The sequence below is a fragment of the Columba livia genome, chromosome 4 (assembly GCF_036013475.1).
Source record: "Columba livia isolate bColLiv1 breed racing homer chromosome 4, bColLiv1.pat.W.v2, whole genome shotgun sequence".
NCBI lineage: Eukaryota > Metazoa > Chordata > Aves > Columbiformes > Columbidae > Columba > Columba livia.
In genome coordinates, this window is record NC_088605.1 from 3,857,438 (window position 1) to 3,877,986 (window position 20,549).

General features: G+C 37.9%; 1 long non-coding RNA gene across 2 annotated transcripts in view; it reads right to left on the reverse strand.

The window, feature by feature from the left end:
* LOC110361648 (uncharacterized) overlaps positions 1–8,172 on the reverse strand; it is an 11,041-nt gene extending 2,869 nt beyond the window's left edge. For both annotated transcript variants that reach the window (XR_002418382.2, XR_010472023.1), the window contains exons 1-2: positions 7,989–8,172; positions 202–290 (exon numbers count right to left, since the gene is read on the reverse strand). This is a non-coding gene — a long non-coding RNA (uncharacterized LOC110361648). The remainder of the gene's footprint in view (positions 1–201; positions 291–7,988) is intronic.
* Between the last annotated feature and the right edge of the window lie 12,377 nt (positions 8,173–20,549).

Consider the following 20,549-nt stretch of genomic DNA (forward strand, 5'->3'; position numbering starts at 1 on the left):
AAACTGAGTGCTAAAACTCTGTATTTCAGGTCAATATGACTGACACTGAAAAGTTTCAGTTTGAAATGATGGGCTGATTTTTGTTGCAAGGCAACTGAAGACTCGTCAGTAATCTCTTGTGGATCGTTGCCTCTCAGGACCTGTCTTCCTGAAGCACTATATTCTTTTATTTCTTAGTCCTCTTCTGTTCTCTTTATTTACCTGCATGTAGGATGCGACACTTTTCTACTGGTGGGCTGTGTCTACATTTGCACCTTGCATGATGAAACCTCTTGCAAAAGTTTGACGACCTGAAAAAGAACCTACAAATTGCAGCAATGGACTCATCATTGTTAAAAAAATACAGTTTAATGTGCAGCTTTTCAGACTGTAAAATCTGTAATGCCCACCCATTCCTGAATTTTTTATTCTCATTTTGGAAATACCCAGTGCTTTAAAATGTATTTATTCCTGTGATGAGGAAGATTCTAGTTTTCTGTCTGCTCCAAAACCAGGTCCAGACGTTTGAAGGCCAAATGTTGAACAACGATTGGAAAAAAGTGTGATGGGTTGTGATGGATAATGAGGATTTCAAGACTAAACTTTTTAGTCTTATATGGAAGACTTATATGGAAATAGTCATATACAAACAACAGGGCTTAGTGTGTAAAGATGAATTTTTCCAGTTGTATTTTGTAGATCTTGTAAAGCCGCATAAAGGTAACTTCTGGTCTTAACATGGTCCTTCTCATCAGTATCTATTCCTTACAGCTTCGTTCTGAATTGAACTACACCTTTGCCAGATTCAAATGCAGAGTGGGAAGGACTCTTCTCATCCACCTTCTTAAACCTTTGAGAGTATTCGTACAGGCTAGTGAAGACTATTTTCATGAGGTTGAAAAAACACATAAGAAATAAAAAAAGCAAAGCCAACAGACAAACCTGAAAACTTCATTTCTTTTTGAGCATCTTGATGTAAGTACTGAAAGTTTTGCAGAAGGCACACCAAAAAGGTGTTTGATCTCTAATGGTACAAGTGTTCTTGGCTTCCAGTGAAAAAGCTGTTTTGCCCATTTGTGTGGGTGGAATATGAAGTTATGATAAGGTCTACCATTCTGAGTCATTCTAATCCTATTATCTGTCAATCCTCTTGGTATTCTGTGTACATACTTAGCTCTCAGAGGTTGAACTGATTTTTTTTTTTTTTTAATTTTCCCACTCAAATTACCTTTTCTTTCGCTCTTAGCAGAGCAAGGTAATAGTCTTGGTGCTCTGCACTCCCTAATGCCAACCATAACACAAATTGCTGTGCTTTTCATAGGGACAGAATTACCACCGAGGCCATCACATCTCTTCCTGGCACAGCTGAGGTTATGCTTATATGATGAGTACAAAGCGGTGACTGGGGTAGGTGCAAGGTATTACATCATCTGCACATTAGGTGATCTCATCCTTGTTCTCTTTTACTATAATACTTGATTTTTTTTTTCCCCTGTGACCTGCTTGTTTGACAAATTAAAGCAGAAAGAGTAACAGTGAAAAGATTAACATATTCACTGAAAAAATAGCAGTCTTGTTGCTATATTCCTAACTTCCAGGCTTTTCCATTTCAAGAAAGAGATTCTTTAACAACAGCATTGTTTTCTGTTGGGCCATTTCATGGCTATTTCAGTGCCTAATTCCCCTCCTAATGTTATAATAAGTTTTTTTGTCAAATAAGTTTATGTCCTTGTATACTTGAATACCACAATAATGAGCAATGCTGAAATATCCAAATGGAAAAGCTGAAACAGTAGAAATCAACATTTATAACACCCTCAAGTGGCAGGTTTGCAATTAGCATAGGAACTTAGAGATCAGTTACACATGGATTTTTTGCTTTGTGGTAATTAATCATCAGGGCATTGAACTTCTAAAGTATATTTCATGATATTATTAATTAGAAATGACAGAGGAAGCTAGATAACTGCTTGTTGCTGTATAGAAATGTCCACAAGAGCTCCAGGGCTACCTCTGTTTGTAGAGCAGCCTGAGAAACAGGGAATTATTTTATTTTTGTTTTGTTGCATAACCAATACTAACACATGTTTTCATTGATGATGACTATTCAGTTCTGGGAATCTATCAGCTATTCACTTTTGCTAGTTTTGATATGTATAGAGTTTGATATATTACTCCAGATATGACTCTTTCAGTGTGTCTTACTTGCATCATAAGCACAGTCTAAAATATATTCCCACCATGTGTGCAGCTTGGGTAAGAAACATTACTCCTTTGTTTTGAGATTTTTTGAAATATTTGCTTGGCGTGAGTGCCAAATAAATTAATGGATGCCTATCTTAATACTCAGAGAAATAATAATAGAAAAAACGATTAATCACATTTTTCAACCCTCCATTGACTACACGTATTTGAAACTACGCTGTTTTCCCTAAAACTAAACCGCACTGATTTCTTCTGGGTTTTTATTCAAAAGCTCTGTTTCCCCAAATTTTCATTATTCTTATTGCCTTTTTTGAGACTTTGAATTATTCATGTATCGCTGCAGTCACAGTGTCTGGACTCGTGACTGGGACGTTCATAGAGCTTGAAAAAAGCAGGATGCTTTTCTTCACATACCTTACAGTGACAGCAATGTTGTGGCCATCCCAGTAAGAACACTGTGTTCTCCTGGTAAGGCTGACTTGTACTTTCTTTTATCCACTTTATTTTCCATGTATGTTTTCTACAGAACTTTGCAACAAGGAACTTTGATTTTGTTCCCATGCAGCTGATTATTTCCAGTTAAAAGTAGTATCTTCCTGCATTGAACTACATCCTATTTATTTCAGACCATATCTTTAATTTGTTCACATCATTCTGAATGTATTTCCCATCTTCCACAGTTCTTGTGGGATCTGTGAGACCTACTAGCTTATTATCTTTTTGCAAACTAATTGTTCTTTGCAAGTCCTAAAGGGATGCTGTTCCAGAACTTCAGCGCTATGAAATGGCAAAAAACCTTCTCATTTCCAACCTAAATATATTACTGGTCATGTTTGTTCTTATTCCTACCCTGTCTTAATTGCACTAGTGATTTCAATTTTAGCTCAGTGAATTTATGGATGGCAATCAGACCTTCCTTTCAGTTTGACATTTTAATGGACTCAATAAGCAAAACCATTTTGGCTTCTTCCCATGGTGGGTTTTCCATTCTGTTTCCCTCCTCCTAGCCCTTTTACAAGCCTTCTGCAGGTTGACTTGATTTTTCTTGATCTTGAGAGAACAACTGCTGAGATCCAGCAGCTCGTTCCTGTGTTTTCAGTTGCAGTCAACACTTAAATATAACTACACACTTGCACATCCTTTCTAGAGTATCTAAGTCTGATCTTCACCAGGTGTGTGAAGCCTTCAGGACATGGAAGTCCTTCCTCTCATTTTAGATACCTCCATTTCTTCAGTACTGATGAGTCTGTTCCATCTACTTCCCATACTCCAACCATAACCCCGAGCAACTGTTTTTGGTAAATTAGATTGTTTGTTTTCTACTCAGACCTCTCACACAGTTTAATTGTCCTATTTGTGTGGGCTTACAAACTTCAGTAATTGAAAGAAATAAGAGGCAATTCCAGAACAAGACTCCAACAGCTCAAAACTACTATTACTTTCATGGATATTGATCTAGGCAAGTTCCCTCCAGGTTGTCCGTAGCCAAAGTAATGGAAAAGAAATACTAATGATTTCAAGGCTTCTTTGAGTATCCATCCAGTCTCATTGCTGTTATTTATTGATCTTTTCCTTTGTTCAGGTAAACTGTCTTTGGGGCTTACATTTTAAATGAGAGACAGAAACAGAATGAAGCTGACTGCTGGATCTCATATATGGAGATATATGGCTTGTATTTCCAGCTCTGGTTAATTCTCTTGTGCCATAGGCCAGTTTAAAAGGAATTTGAAGGATTCTCTTCATGTCTCTTTTGCTATTCTTGAACATAAATTCTGGGTTCTCTTTTTTCTTTTCTTACCATAACTCTCATTCAGAGAAAATAAAACAGTTTAAAGGAAGCAAAACTGTAAAATCCAGTCTCAAAATGCTCCTGTTTTAAACTGACACAAAGAAACTTTGTGAAAAAATCCTGATAGGTCTGGGCCCTTCCTTTCTGGGAAAACTGTTGGGGGAGAGAAGAGCCATGTCACATAAAGGAAATCTGTATAAAAGTTGGAAAATTAAAATAGATGGATGCAAAACCCTCCTGAGTAAGAAGGAACCATCAACTGCAGAAGTCAATGTCTTGCTTTTTTTGCTTGACCCTTTCCTTTTGTTTCTTAAAAACAAAAGCAGCTTATTTCTACCAAAAAAATCAGTTGTCAACATCCAGATGCAGTTCAACATTCCTTTCAGCTGTGACAGTATTCCTGGGTTTGCTTCTTCATAGTTGCATTTTAGCTGTGTAGCTGTGTAAGGAATCAATAATGTTGTCTAATGATCTAATCTTTTTTACTAACTTGAAACATAAAAAAAACCCCAAGATTAACTCACTAAATTTCATTAAGTCTCAAAGAAAACAAAATTGAGATGACACTAAGGCTAAAAGTATAAACAGCAATTAAGAAAACAATAAAAAGATAATAAGGATGTGCTAAAATCCAAAATGAAGCAAAATAAAACCGGGAAAATTCAGCTAAGAATACACTTAGAAATATGAGAAATTAAGATGATAAAAGTCTTAAAAGTGACTTACAGTGGAATCAGGTAATAACTGTGAAACTAAAGCAATTTTGTTTTAATGTCTATATTCCCTCTCCATGACATCATGTTTCATAGATATAATTAAAATATCAGATTGGAAAGAACCTCTGGGCATCCTTAGTGAAGCATTTTCTCTTGCACAAATCAAAGATAGCTGTGAAGTAAGATTGATTTGCTTTTAGCCTTGCCCAGCGGAATTTTGAGCTTTACCCAAAAAGTTTGTTTAAAATCTTGACCCAGCTTTGCCTTTTTTTTCCTGAAATACTTTGTGTCATTGAAGACCGGTGGTTAGTTACATACTGTTTCTAACTGTGATAGGAAAGCAAATAATACTTGACCTTGGTGGTGATCTTGATGGCCTTTGCTTAATGTCACTTGTTCTTTCAAAATACTGTGTTTCCAAACTCTGCAGCTGCATCCCTGACCGCTGTAGGTTTTCTCTCAAAATAGACAGCAAAGCTCATCAACTGAATTAGTTTTTCCTTTGCAAATATCAAGACAGACTTTGAGTTCTTTGTGTTCACCCTTGAGATGAGGGTTTTGATAGTCTGCCCATGTGTATTTCTTGAGTTTTTGGTGAACAGATTGTTGTTGTTTTAATACAGGCATCCTTCACAGCTGGGTGGATGCCTAAAATATGCCAGACATGAAAGTTACTGTCTATGAATCACTTTAGCATTGTCCTTACTCCAACTCCAAAAATCCCTGGTGGGATATACGTTACCTAAAGTTCAACAGCTATCAACAGCTTGAACTTGCGTATCCTGCTGTGATTCATAGTCCGGTCAATGCTAATTGGACAATTTTCAAAATGTCCCATTTTGCAGCTTTATCTTCAGGTTGTTGTTCGAATGAACTATTTGTTTATTTTCAGGCACTGGGAAAACTGGTTTAAATCAAAAGAACTGCTAAAACACAGTGGTGGTCTGGAGGTTTCTACTAGTGCTTTGAGTCCAGAAATATCACATCTCTCCTTCTCTATGTCTCCAGCAGTCAGAAATAGCTTCTCTATGTCTTTCTGGAATCTTGTTTCTCCCCTAAGAAGTCTAGTGGATCATAGTGTCACCAGAACGGGCTGGAGCACGTGGCAGGCAGCTTTCACATTAAGAGTAAATTTAGGAGGTTTTGTCACGCTCAGCTCTCCATCTCTTAGTACTGGCATATGGAGGACTGTTTTGTATTCAAGTAAGGAAATAGTGTCTTTACTGCTTTTTAATTACTGATGAGAGAAGTGTCTCTTGCATCTGAATGATCATTTAGATGAGTCTTAAGCTTGTGAACACATGAAACAGCAAAAACTTTCCCAGTAATTTCAAAAGTACCTGTCTGGTTCACATTCAAACCTTCAGTGCCTACCTCCTAGGCCTCAGAGTCATTGGTTAAAAATCACTTGTGAATGGGCTTATTAACCTGTAGCTCTTTTAACATGGGTCTTGGTCAGTCAAGTAGCAAGAAGACTCAACAGTTGTAATGATGTCATTCAAACCTTCAAGTGATTTGCTCAATAAAATTCAATAATCAGTTTTCCTTACCAATAGCCACTGCTACCATTTTCTTGTTAAAGATTGCAGATCAATTGCCAGGTGGAAAAATAGTGGCACTGGGTCTCCATGTTTGAACCCAGTTCTGAGATGTAATACCTGTGGACACTCCCCTCACCATTCTCAATCAGTTATAACATTTTGATAGGCATTTTCACTGACGTTGGTTATGTACTGGTCAAAAACTTTCCCGTCTAACACCCAGGAGAGACATTCATATGTTAATAAGTCAAAAACAACACAGCCAACAGCTTCTGATTTTTTTCTTGGCATGTTGCACAGTGAGCTGTAAGATCGTCATTTTCTGAGCAGCTGGAGAGCAATATAATCCCTCTTTGCAACAGTTAATGGGGCATGTTTTTGCCAAGTTACTAGAAAGTATATATGCGACTATTTGCAACACTATCTGGTGGTGATTGGCCTTTAGTTATTAATATATTTTCATTTTTCAGAACCCTTTGTCTTGGGGATTAGCACCCTCTAATGCTGTTAGGAATCATGACTGTGATCAGTATATACTAAATAAGTGTGTTAACACTGCCTTTAGGGTCCTCTTAACACAGATTTTTTTAAGATGGCTCTGTCATGAATTTTTGTCTATTTCTCTCATAATTTGCTGTAATTAAGGAATAATACCTCTATTGTCAACTACATTGCCACTTGAAAACACTTTTAGTCCTTGAAATGTTATGGTTTTCTCTAATTTTTAATTTAATTTTATACATCTGATACTGAAGAAACCTCTTTCAGAGGCAATGGCATTTGCTGTATACCTTCTCAATTGTTTTTTTGTTTAAATCTCAACAACATGGCTTTTTTTTCTGAGTGTATGGCCAAGGCAGAGCTCAGAAAGACTCAGTATATTGGAAGAGCTGGATTATTATTGGAGAGTGTCATTAAGAGAATCCTTGGTCTCCTTGGTGGGGATGTAGCAGTAGCATAATTGGGAAAGTACATATGGCCATGTGTTTTTGGTATTAATAAGTTATTTTTTATAGGAACTGAGGACACCATTTCTGTGTGAGCAGTCTAATTTCTTAAAAAGAATGTTAATATGTTTAACCAAACTAGATGCCCAACTTATGCCCGAGTAATTTACCTGATCCTGCAGTTGAAAGGAGCTCTACCCATATCAAAGGTTAGGTACCTTGGTAAAGGTAAACATTCTTAATTTTAAACTTAGAAGGAAATATAAGGAGGAACAGTCTTATTTGAAGATACTGTGAAAAATGTTTATTTGTCTCAGTGGCCCAGCTGCCTCTCTTCCAATCTTACTGGTCACAGCTGACAACACCGGCAAAACCTTCTTTCTTGTAGTATGTGCAGATGGTTTTTGAACTAATGATGTTATTTTGAACAATTATTTGAATTCAGAATTCTTTGCTCAATTCCAAACAGCTGCCTAGACCATTATCAGGGGGAAAGGGGTTATTCTTCATCTACTGCAAGATTTGATACAGCTCCCATATGTAATCCAGATTTAATTAAAGTATATACTCCTCACATATGCTCACAACTTAACAGTGGCATGCTATTATGGTGCTATTTGTCTAATATGGAGCTTAGAAACCATTCTGCTGGGCAATATATAAACTTGCATTTGTATTATTGTCTTTGTTCTGGAAAGCTCACAGAAGACAAAACAGAATATGTTGCAAAATAATCAACAGCAACAGTATAAGAAAACTTATGCTTTTGTTGTAATAAAATATAACAATTATAACGCAGCAACAGACTCACCCCATAGAGTTTTTTCCTTCTTCTCAAGGCATTTTGAGAACTGAATTTAGAGGCTAGCAAGGTGACTATGTGGATATTTACTGAGTTCTTCCCACTCTTGAGGGCAGCGTGGGAGAAAGGATGACAACTGCTGAGGAGTTTGAAGAGCAGGTCTGCGAGAGGGCAGTCAACCCTTAGAAGCCAATCCCACCTATGACTAATCAGCTGTGACTCACTGGAGGCTTTGGTTTCTTTTATTAAGGCTTTTCAAAGTCTCTACATCCTAGGAAATATTTAGGCAATACGCAGGTACAATTAAGTCAGATATATCCACAGGCTTACAGGTTATCACAAGAAATAACACCTTTAATTCTCCTAAGTGCTTGTATACAGAAATAGCAAAGGAAGATTAATAAATTCAAGAGCTGCACAGCCTCAGGTATAATGGCATCATTTCACCTCAAAAAAAGCCCTGGTATCCAAGCACTAAACTTCGTTTCTCCCAAATGAAGATTCTTTTCTGGTGACCCTTGGGCCGCTCAGTGTTTATTGGCATTGCTATTAATAAACTGTTCATCAGATCTAAAAGTGAGGGCTGACACAGACTTGTGACTAGTTTGTTCTTACCCAACAAGTCTGACCTCTTGCTTCTTTTTATTTTTACCTGTCTACTTTCTACAAAATAACTTTTGAAAGTCCACCTAATAATTTTAATAGTTTATCTGATTTCCGAAGCTTTAGACTGTCTCATGCTGTAATTTCAGTCTTTCATTTCTTCAGCATAGACAAAAACACCTATTTAATCAGAAAATAACATCTTTTTTTCCCTATATACGCACAACTCTCCTCAGGCAAATTCAGCAATTTCTTTACGATTCAGTTCAGTGGTGGAAAATTAAACATGTTCCAAGTGCAAGAAGCACACTGACAAGTAACCTGTTTTTCTTTTTTAGATGTGTGACACTTGCCAACTTTTACATCTTCCTACAGCCTGCATCTCCAGGACCTTTTCCTGGTTGAAGCTCTCTATTTTCCCCTTCAAAAGTCCAGCTTCAGCATTTTGAGTGAGCACTGTAGGCTCTACAGACCATACAGTCAGGGAAGGGTCAGCCTGTGTTCCTCACCTCGTTTGGCTATTTGGGTTTTTAAGGCTGAGTCTCACCCCTGAAGCACTCCCATTACTCTTTAGGTAGAAACTGAGGGGGGGTTGCATGTCCTTTGAAGTTGTGACCATAACTGAAATGTTGAAAAAGTCAAATAGTACAAGAGGAAGAAAGCCCCGTTACTGCTGGCTTGAAGTTGCCATGGATCTTTGGATAGAAGAAGGTGCTGAGCACACCTGTTGGTGGCTGGATTTCCATATCCTTACCAGATACAAACCATACTCAACAGACAGCCTCCTGCCTGGAGTCCACCCATGCTGATTGGTCTTCTAAAACTCAGTTTTAAGGAAGAACTAGTCAAGTTCTTGGAGAAAAGCTTTTCCCAACACCTGAATCTTTATCTCTTTTCATCTGTAGACATTAACTCCTCCAATGAGGGGCTTAAGAAGCCAAACCTAGAAGCGGGGGAAGGGAATGACAAGTTGATATACTTGGTAGTTTTGGATATATTGCTGCTAACAGGGAACCATCAATCTCATCAACATTTTCTTTTCCAATATGTGAGACTTCTTCATGTAGGATGTGAGAAAAATCTCTCATCAAGATATTTCCTTAGGATTCCCAGAGTTATTCTTTACACTCACACTCCTGAAAGATGATTAAATCAAGCTTCTCCTTTATTGCTTTTTTGCTCATGAATGGCAATTAGTGCTAGATGAAGAATAAGGCCTGACCATGATGGGGCTTTCTGAAAGACAGGGAACTGCTGGAGAGGGTCCAGTGTAGGGCAACAAACATGATTAAGGGAGTGGAGCACCTCCATTATGAAGAAAGGCTGAGGGAGCTGGGTCTCTTTAGTTTGGAGAAGAGGAGACTGAGGGGGGACCTTATTAATGTTTGTAAATATATAAAGGGTGAGTGCTATGAGGATGGAGCCAGGCTCTTCTCGGTGGCAAACAATGATAGGACAAGGTGTGATGGGATCAAGCTGGAACACAAGAGGTTCCACTTAAATTTGAGAAGAAACTTCTTTTCAATGAGGGTGACAGAGCCTGGACCAGGCTGCACAGGGAGGTTGTGGAGTCTCCTTCTCTGCAGACATTCAAACCCGCCTGGACATGTTCCTGTGCGACCTCACCTAGGCGTTCCTGCTCCAGCAGGGGGATTGGACTAGATGATCTTTCGAGGTCCCTTCCAATCCCAAACATACTGTGATACTGTGAAGACACAATGTGGGCTCTACCTTAATGAAGAAGAAATTTAATGTATTTTTGATTGTAGCAGGAAGTGCATGACTGATGAGGAATTTTTGGGGAAGAAAGTGATAATTTTGTAAACCTTCAGTTTGTTTTGAAAAACATTCAGTTATATATTCTTAGTGAATATAATCAATAATTACATTGCATTCTAAACTCATCAAGCAAATATGGCCTTAGAAATTTACCAATTTAGAATTTTCAAGAACATAGATTTTTTCACTAATATACACAGTGCTCCAAACTGCTGCCTTGATTCAAAGAAAAAATGAGTTGTCTTATAGTTTCTTTATGATCCAAACAAATATTCATGAGAAACTCTATGCTTTGCTGCAATATTACTGCAGTCTCACTCTACTTAAAAGACAGTCAGTTAATAGATCTTTTGAATAAGGGAGGGAATTATTGCCCTCAATATCCTCCTAGTTAGTTTTATACTTGCTTTATTATTTTATTCTTTCAGTAAAAACTGAAGGAGAAATGTAAAATAATGCTGGCAAACTAATTTATTTGGAATTTAAATATCTGCTTGGATTTTGATAAGATGATGGGATATCATATGTCTTCGGAAAAGTTAAGCAATTTTAGCAGTGAGTAAAAAAGATTATATGATGCTTTTTTAGTCTAGAAAAGTTGAGATTGAGAAGATCAGCAGTAAATGTGTGAATATGCTGCTATCACACCAAATTTCTGGTCACAAATGCCAAGGACTTTTTGTTCTCACATCTGGGACATCCAAGTGCCTAATCACTGCTTTGATAGAACTGCCTATCTTGCTGTCATTTATTAAAGAAACTTGTGTAAAATAAGAAACGACACTATCTTACATGTTCGCAGTGTATAAAAATTCTTCAATGTCAGTAGAGATGATTCAGGAGATAACTACTGATTAAAAAGTTTTGTTAAATCTGTGTTCATTATACCACTTTATTAACTGAGTTGTAAGTAAATTAATTCTTCTGAGGCAGTCTTGCCTGTATTTTTTTGCTATCCTTATGATCTGAACTGTCCATCCAACACAAAAAAAAGTCCCCATTTTCCTTGTGTGTTCTAGTGTTTTCTCCATGATGGTGGAGCTCACACCCACCATTAAAACTCAGGAAATGTGTAAGTGTATTGAAGCACCTAAAATTTCTGTTCTAAACCTTCTAGAGATAGCACTGGAATCTCTAGGACCAAGTATCCATTGATCTTTTGGAAATGTTTGGATCTAACTTGATCTACTTTGCTGATAATGTTATAGAAGCCCAGGGTTAATGTAAGAAACTTCATAGTCTGGTGAGTAGACCAAGTCTGGACAGTTTCCTGAACCTTCTTCTTCAAGCTTGAGCCAAGAAATAAGAAAACATTATTGATTCTTTCTCTACTTGTTACTTGGTCTGCAAAGCAGACTTTGCTCACAGAATCCCAGACTGACTGGAATTGGAAGGGACCTCTGGAGATCATCCAGTCCAACCCACCTGCTAAAACAGGGTCACCAGAGCAGATCACACAGGATCGTGACCAGGCAGGTTTGAATATCTCTAGAGAAGGAGACTCCACAACAGGGCAGCCTGTCCCAGTTCCTCCTCATATTCAGATGGAACCTCCTGTATTTCAGTTTGTGCCTATTGCTCCTCATCCCATTGTTTAGCACCACTGAAGAGCCTGGTCAATCCTCTTGACACCCACCTTGAAAATATTTATAAACGTTGATGAGATACCCTCTCAGCTTCTTTTCTCCAAGTTGAACAGACCCAGCTCTCTCAGTCTCTCCTCATAAGAAAAATGCTCCAGACCCCTCAGCATCTTTGTAGCCACCACTGGACTCCCTCCAGTAATTCCTTGTCCTTCTTAAAATGGGGAGCCCCAAACTCTTTGCTATTAATTTCTTATAAATCTTTGGTATTGATTTCTTATAATCAGATTTGATTGGCTAACTTGGGACAAGCTTGGTTTAGATAGACAGCAAAGCTAGATGATTGATAATCTTGGAGTAAACCTAAATCAGTGGAGAGTAATTGTTAGTGGATAGTGAGATCTCTTCTGCTGTTGTTTAAAGCTAATACAACACAGACTGAAGATTCTGATAACAATCTACTTCTTCCTCTCTGAGTTGGGGAATTTTATTCTACCCATGTTGACCACTGAGGGTTTGAAACAGGAGAAAGGCACATCCTATCCATACTTTCACTGGAATGTCGTGAGCAGACAATACAGTGATTTACCATTGAAAGTTCTGGTTCCATGTGAGTGAGAGGAGCTTTTCTGTAGAGGAACTTCTGCTTCACTTCTGGAAGAAAAAGCTTTTCTTTACCAGTAACCAGAAGAGTCAAATATCAACAACACACTTTCTCAGCAACAACACGCTTTCTCAGTAGTCTCACAACTACCTCCTACTTTTTTTTCAGCCCTTTCCACAGAACACCAAAACTTGGATGGTTGGAATCTCAGCTTTGCAATCAGTCTCCTGCTAAAGGAAATACACAACGGTCAAATTATACGGGAACATGTACAATGCAAACATCTACATCAGAGCTAATCACTGTAGGATCCTTTAGTAGCTGGTGGGAATCAAGTGAAAATTCTCAAATGAGTGTGGAGGATGAGTCAGCTCATGATGCAGGTGTGTAAAACAGGTCTGATGATTCATGATTTAAAATTACCTGGTTCTGTCCTTTAATGTTTAAGAGAGCCATGAGTGACTAGTGCATGTGTGACTGTCTGGAAAGTAAGAAATTAAAGGTTGGACGAAGTTAATTCTGTCTGGAGAACACCCTTTTATTTTTTCCTTATTACTTAAGCAAAGATTTGTGATGCTGAGCTGTTTGTCTGCCTTCAGTAACTTCATAATGATCAATGTATGATGATAACAGGTTAGAGACAAACTCATTTTTATGTGCATGTTTAAAGTACCATTCACTTAAGCGAGGCAAAAAAAAAATTGAAAAGGAAAAGCAAAAATATCTTTATAAATGCAAAAATAATAATTTATGACACTTATAGTAGATTACAATCACTAATCACAAAAAAAGAGTACTACATGTTGCTGGGCAGGAAGAGCAGTCAATTGTCTCCACTTTATATATTCAAGACTTAATACAACACATTTCTTTTTTTAACATGAAACCATTTCCTGCATCTTACGTTTCAGAAGAAACCTGCCACTGTAGTCTGCATCTCCTCATTACGGCATTGAAAAAATAGGCTTTTCTATTAATATAATTATAGGAAGCAGGCACTGGGCAAATTAGGGACATGTTCGGGATTCTCAGATCTTGAAAACTAGCAATTATGATTATAGGGATGTGTTAGCAAGCGACTATAAACTGGCAATTGCCTGTGATCATAGAAGAGTCTGTGAATGCTCTTCTGAAATATTTGTCATGCTTGCCTTTGATATTTTAAGCTACCCTGTTAAATAGCATTTACTTGGGTATATTGCATATTTCAATAGCAGGGTTGCAAACTAATTCTCCATAGAGACTGCCTGTTTAGCATGCTGAATGATGAGGTCTTGTCAGAAATACTAGGAACTGAGTATTTTCATGTTTAAGAGTTTTCAGTAATATTTAGAAGCCCTACGCTTGTAATTTGAACTTACGTCTACCTGTATTTGTGAGTCAGCGATTCCAAAAACACTCTCAATGAGGGACTCAGTTTCTATATTTAGACTCTGAATTAGGTTTTACAGTTTTACAGGATCCAAAGAAATATGAAATCTACCACAGAAATATCCAGCCATTTGTGTCTTGCTATTTTCATGATGTGGTAGTGCCTGCTCTAAATCCTTCTTTGCAAGATTTCACCACTAGCAACCTAGCTGAAGTTTAAACAGGAGAGATCAATTATCCGTGATTGACACTCCCAGTTAGTATTGGCCCAGTGAAAGAGAACATAACGAAAAAGGATGATCCAAACTGACATTAAACCACTTGAATGTGAACTCCCTAAGCTAAAAACCTGCCTTGTAAATGTGAATTGGTATGACGGCTGACAAAGCAGTTCAGATCTTACAGCTCAGGCCAATATGAACATAGCTTTGGACAGCTGCTTGCCATCTCAAGTCAGATACACCCCTGGCTTCTGTCAAACCCCTCACTACTTCAGCTTCTCAGTGTAAGATATCCTTCAGCACTGAAAACTAAACCTTTGATTGGAAATTTGGCATGGCCCTGGAGAATTAAAACACTCATAAGTAACCTGGGATTGAGTTGAAGCCTTCTCAAAAGCAGAATTTGGTCCTTCATCATCATCAAATCGGAGCTGATTGGAAATGCGGACTTCTTAACTAGAGATGGAAAACAAAATTGCAAGTGCTTGGAAAGGTGCCTACCTTGCAAAGTACATTTGTTACCACAAAATGAAAATTAACTGCACTATTTAGAAAAGGAAGACAACTGGAATTGTTCTCTATATTCATATTATTCCCAGCACAAACTGCAAGTTTGAAAAGCTAAGCTAGAAGTCCTCCTGTGCTATTAGGAAAGGTGCATTCTGCTCACTCACACAAGAAGTCAGAGAGAGAAACATGCCATTAACTTAAATGGATGAATGAATTAAGGCTTCATCTAAAATGTCCAAACATTTGGAGATCTTTAGAATGACAAAGTATTTAAAAGATGTTACATTCTGTACTTCAGATCTTCAGAACAACACAAATTTGTTTTATTCTGTGCCCTGTAGCTTATCAAGCCAAAAGCTTTCTTTCTGACACATTGTTTGCATGTTGCAACTTACTTTAGTGCTTTATATAGTTAAGAAATTAGGGAAGAAATCTACAGTATTCTTGCTCTTTCTCCTCCTGCTGCAAAATTCTCAGAGTAAGTTGTTGAAGAGTGAATGCTAGGAACTTTTCTTAATTTAAATTAGTCAGTTTTAAATTGTTCATAATAAGGAGATGTGCATGTTTTGTCAGCTGTAGCTGGTACAGTTTGGATAATAGTGGGCAGTTTTGACACAATCTGTACAGTTTTGTTATAATTAGACAGACACACAGAACATCCTTCAAAGTAGAAAATGATTGGCAAAATACATAATTTGCTGACAGGCTTCAGAGATTTCATGCTGACATCTATTTTGTCTGTCACATAAGCTCATTATTAAGTCCATAAGAGCAACTCATCCCTGAAAATGACCCCCTAACACATTGCTTCATGACAGCATAAGCCATGGTCAATTCCACAGTCTTTTGTGTTAAGAGCATCCATTTAGGCAGAATCATAAAGTCAAATTGCTGATCCACTTGGATAAGCTTGTTTTAACTTATTTTTGCTGCTACTGTGGGCTAAGTTGACAATATTGTGTGAAGTGAGGATTTTCCTTAGCATGGCACAGCAAAAATTTAGTAGTATCACTTCATTACTCTTGTTTCCTGCTTAAAGCACAGCCTTAATGAATGGGCATTTGGAGCAAACACAGGCTATTGAAATTGCTTGAAAACTTGAAATTCTTCTGACACACAGACTCTGAACTGTTAAAAAGTGGCACAAAACTGTATATCCTGTTTTCCATATATTAAGTACTATTTGCATGTTGAAAAGGGTTCTTGTTGGTTGGAAGGCTGCAGTTTTTTTAATCTAGCTTTCTGAGCAGGAATGTGAAACATTAACACCTTCATTACAATAATGTTGGCTATAGATTTGAAAGATGAAAGTGAAGTATTTGTGATGACAAATACCAAGTCTCAGAGGCATGGGTCTGAGCTTATTTGTGTAGGTAATACTGGTTCTCTGTCTCCTTGAAGTCTCTCTGGCAATGTTAAAATAAATATTCTTTACATATTATTGTGACTCTGACACTGTGTGCTGGAATGCAGCTGGTGAAACTGGAGGTTGTGTCCTGCATCTGCGCTATGTCTTGAAGAACTCTGATTGCTTCTTCTCACTTTTGAGGAAAAATCAGAGAAAATCAGGCAAGAAGCAATAAGCAAGAAGATTCTTATTACTTTCATGAGTTGCACTTCTACTTAAAGGGTAATTAAGACCTGAAAATCTTCATTTATTCCCGACTTTGAGATCTCCATTCTCTTTTATTCCCAGCATTCAGACCTTTTATCTTCTCGCAGCTGCCCTCAGCTTTAACTGCTTCAATGCTCTGCAGAGATTTATGAAGCTTATTACAGAATAATGAATTACTCTGGCCAAACAACAAGGTAAATGATGCATTTTCCACCTTCATATTTCCAAATCCAAACCTAAATGTCTATATTTGGAATTCGGACTGATTAAAGCCTTCTAAGATCCAAGTCTCTGGAGATGCCGGAGTTCTTCCCATGATTGCATGGGGAAGCCTAATAAACTCATGCATCTCTCAATTGAGTACATAAACTTGAGCTGCAGTTGTAAAATTTACTCCTTTTTTACAGGTTTCTTCTGTAAAGTAACATGCTCTCTGTTGATAAAATGGAGCAAAATGGGAGCGTTACTCTTTGCCTGAAATTAGTGCATGAAAGAATTATATGTGTATATAGACATCCCAGCAATTATTTAAGTCTACATTGTCAAGCCAGTGTAAACTCTGCTACATACAAAAATTCCAAACTCTTGCTTTTTTTTTTTTTCTAATCTAACTGCATGGATTTATGGCCATAAGCATTCAAATTACTTCCATTTAATGGATCCCTTGTCCTCATCTGCACAACAGCGAATGTTTGTGGCCACGTCCTCAGCCCTGTTGCGAATAGGAAGGAACGCATATTGGCTTAAACTACATTCAGGCTCTGAAAAAACAAAATCTAAGGTTATATGAGTACTTGCTGCAGCAACTGATGTGCTGTCCAGGAGCAATGCATGTTAGTAATGCTCTTACTAATGCATTCTGCATTGTGACTAAAGTCAATCAATACCATTTTCTGTGACTTCTGCCCATTAAGACAATGTGACTCATTGTCAGGTCTCTGGATGGGTCAGCAGTCTGACACTTTTACACTGTAAAGAAATGCTTCTAGTCAAAATATTTTCTTATTGTGAAGATCACCTGATTTTTATAAGGACGCTAATACTAATCTCTTTTTTCACCACAGACATTACAAAAACAGGTTCAAAAATCTTTCATCTCCTGTAAACAAATAAATCAACAAGCCCTATTCATAACCTGTCTCAAGGTTAAAGCTTAAAAGATAATAAATAAGAGCAAGTCTGAGAAGTGGGCAGCAGAGAAAGAGCTGATAAGCCATAGCTGACAATATTTCTTTTCTTAAGTGAGTACAAAGAATACTCATTAAAAAGACAGACTTATTAGTCTCTTTCCAATTGGAAAAAGAACACAGTGGAAAATCAGTAAAGCAAAACTAGACAGCAGTAACCAGTACTGTTGTCTTTCTAGCATCTTCTCTGCATTTCAGATCAAATGCCTTGTAGAGTCATGAAACTACTTTGGAAATCGTGTCCCGTGGGGCCATGTCAGCATCATCAAAATAATGTTCAATATTCAGCTAGCTATGTGTAAAGATGACAAATTTCAGTACACCTCTAGAACTGTGAAGCTTAAGTAGGTCATATACTCTGATTTAAGAGGTTATTTAAGTCTTCATAAAAACATCCATTGACCAGCCCATTGGCACTGCTTTTTTGTCTCCTCCTCCAGTCGCTTCCAGGTACACCGCCTTCAGTTTTCAGGCTTAATTTAATGCCTTTTCCGTGATTTCAGAGAATAGAGCTAAGCTTGGTCTTGTGAGAAAACATTATTAGCCAGAAAATGTTCTTTGTTCTTGTGTCTTTCTGAGATTTCTTACTATAGCAATCATAATAAATTTTTCCTCGGATGGATGTCTGGCTTAGGAAGGTCTCCGGTGAACCACTAATTATACAGAACAGTTTCTGAAAGGAAGTATTAACAGGTTATGTTCTGTGTTGCTATTTAGGTGTCTACAGAGAAAACACACATTCAGAGACCCTTATCTTAGAGAAAGCTACTTTTATAGGATAGAAAGTAGTTCCTAGAAAAACATGCACAATGAGGAAAGCCTGGGGAAAAAAAATAAGAAAGCATTTTGCTCTAAGCAAGATAATATTGAAAAAGTATGTCTGTAATACTCAAACACGGAAGAAGGTGTGTATCTAAGGGAGAAATGGGAAGATGCTTGGAATCTGAGATGAAAGATGGGGAAGAGGAAGGCTGGAAATGGTCAGTGAGAAGCTTTGGATGTTTCCTGGTACGCTGTCCTACTGTCCTACCATGTAGACTTGTTGAGACTGTCTGCATGGATTGGGTGAATCTGTCTCAAAAACATGCAACAATCTTTCAGCCTTAAAATATATATATATATATATATATATATATAAAATATAAAAGGGAAAAATAATAATTAAAGAAGCTCCATTCTGTCCCTTGAATACATTTTCCATCATCCTGGGTATAGACACAACTAAAGAAATGGCACCGCAGTCCTGCCCAGAGTGCATCAGGATCATGTGTCCATCAGTGAGAGGTATCTCTGTGTAGATTTGGGGAACTTTAATGCACTGTTAGCATTTCAGTAACCAGAGGTTTTCCTTTAATGTGCTACTACTAACCTCTTTTCTGATCTTTCCTGTGCAACCTTCAGCAAAGCCCCAAGAACTTTCAATAGCTTAAACAGATGTGTCCTGCCTGCATATCTGCTCATCCAAAAGTCAGAAAGCTTTGTGATCTTCAACCTTTATGATGCTGTAGCAATTACAGGGCAAAGAGATGAGTCTCTTGGGCCGTGAAGTAGTCCGCTTTCCTCAAACGAATGTCCCTGATGTGGAGCAGGCCCACAAGATAGCGTGAATAATTGCACATTGCATTTCAGGGTCTACATCTCTATAGACAAGCTTCATTCTACCAGAGCAGTAAACTTTGAGCTACAACCTGTAGCTTTATTACATTGCAAAAGATGTCTGTAGTCAATGTGAATGGCTTGGGGACAGAGACCTGATGTCCCCTTCTATGTGAGCAGGATACCCATGTTCTTTTAATAAAACAGCACAGCCTTTCATGGGCACTGTGTGTGAAACAGGAGCTGAAGACAGAGTTTATAGTGAAAAACTTTTGCGTAAAGGAATTTGCATACAATGAAACCCAGGAATACTTGAAATTCTCCAGGAAATTTTCTTGGAAATAGTGGAGCCCCTGCTCTGGGGATGCACACAAGGTAATCCATCTGGTTCACCCTTAATCTGCTTAGTCTGCTTCCTTCCAGGCTCAGCCCAGCTTCATTTGAAACTCTGATACCAATGTGAGATCCTATTAAAATGCTACTGTTTTCTCCAGTGCTGAGCAGTGACTTTTGCTGTTACTAGGAAAAACGTTCATTTGCTTAAGGGTTACATTTCCTGAGTGTCGTATCTTGCCAGCTAAACTGGTTTGGGAAGGGGAAGGTCCACGTTCCTGTGACCATCAACTTGGCATGTGCTGGATGTGGAGATTTAAATGCTGTAAATATCCAGTACCCAGGCCTAAAGTCATCTACAAAATCTAAATTCATTCAGATATAAAGCTCTTCAACTTGGGAAAAAAAAAAAGAAAAGAGAGAGAGAAAAATAAAAAAGAAGACTATAATGATGCTCATTTGAAACTAAGAGGTTTCGGTCATGAATCAATAAACCTAAATTATTTGCATGTATATTTTTTAATCAGAAAATTTGCCAGATTTCCTTTTGCCCTTAGGAGTAGTTTCTCTTGGACAGTGTCACGCGCAGTGCTGAGTGGGAGATATTTTTGCTGTTGGTATTGCAGAGGATTTCTCTGTTGATATGGGACCCTGCAAATCTGTCTGATCAACCTGATGTGCCAGCTCCAAGGGCTGGCACTTTGAAAATGCTGACACTGGCAGCATCCTTGTCCCAGGGCTGCCAGCTTGGGGACCTCATTCAAGTGTTGAAAACACCCACATGTCCCCTTATCTGCACCAGCTGGGTCGTCATTAAACCCTCCCTTGGGCTTGATGTCAGCTTTATTAGAGACATGGACATTAATCTCTAATTACAACTAGATTAACACTTTTGGTTATGAACTAATAGACTAACATAATAGATAAAACGCAAAGGTGAAAGGGGGTTGAGTTTTTTTTGAATTTCCAGAATGCAAAGCTACACAGAAGATAGAACTAATGTAATTTTTAAAGCTTAACACTGCAAAGGAGAAAGTGAAGAATAAATGGATTTGTGTCCTATAGCCTTGGCTAGAAGGGATTTGGGTATTTTCAACATAGCAAGGTTAAAAGGGTTCCCACAAGCTCTGCCCAGTGAGGACAACAGCTCCTACAGGAATCTCTTCCT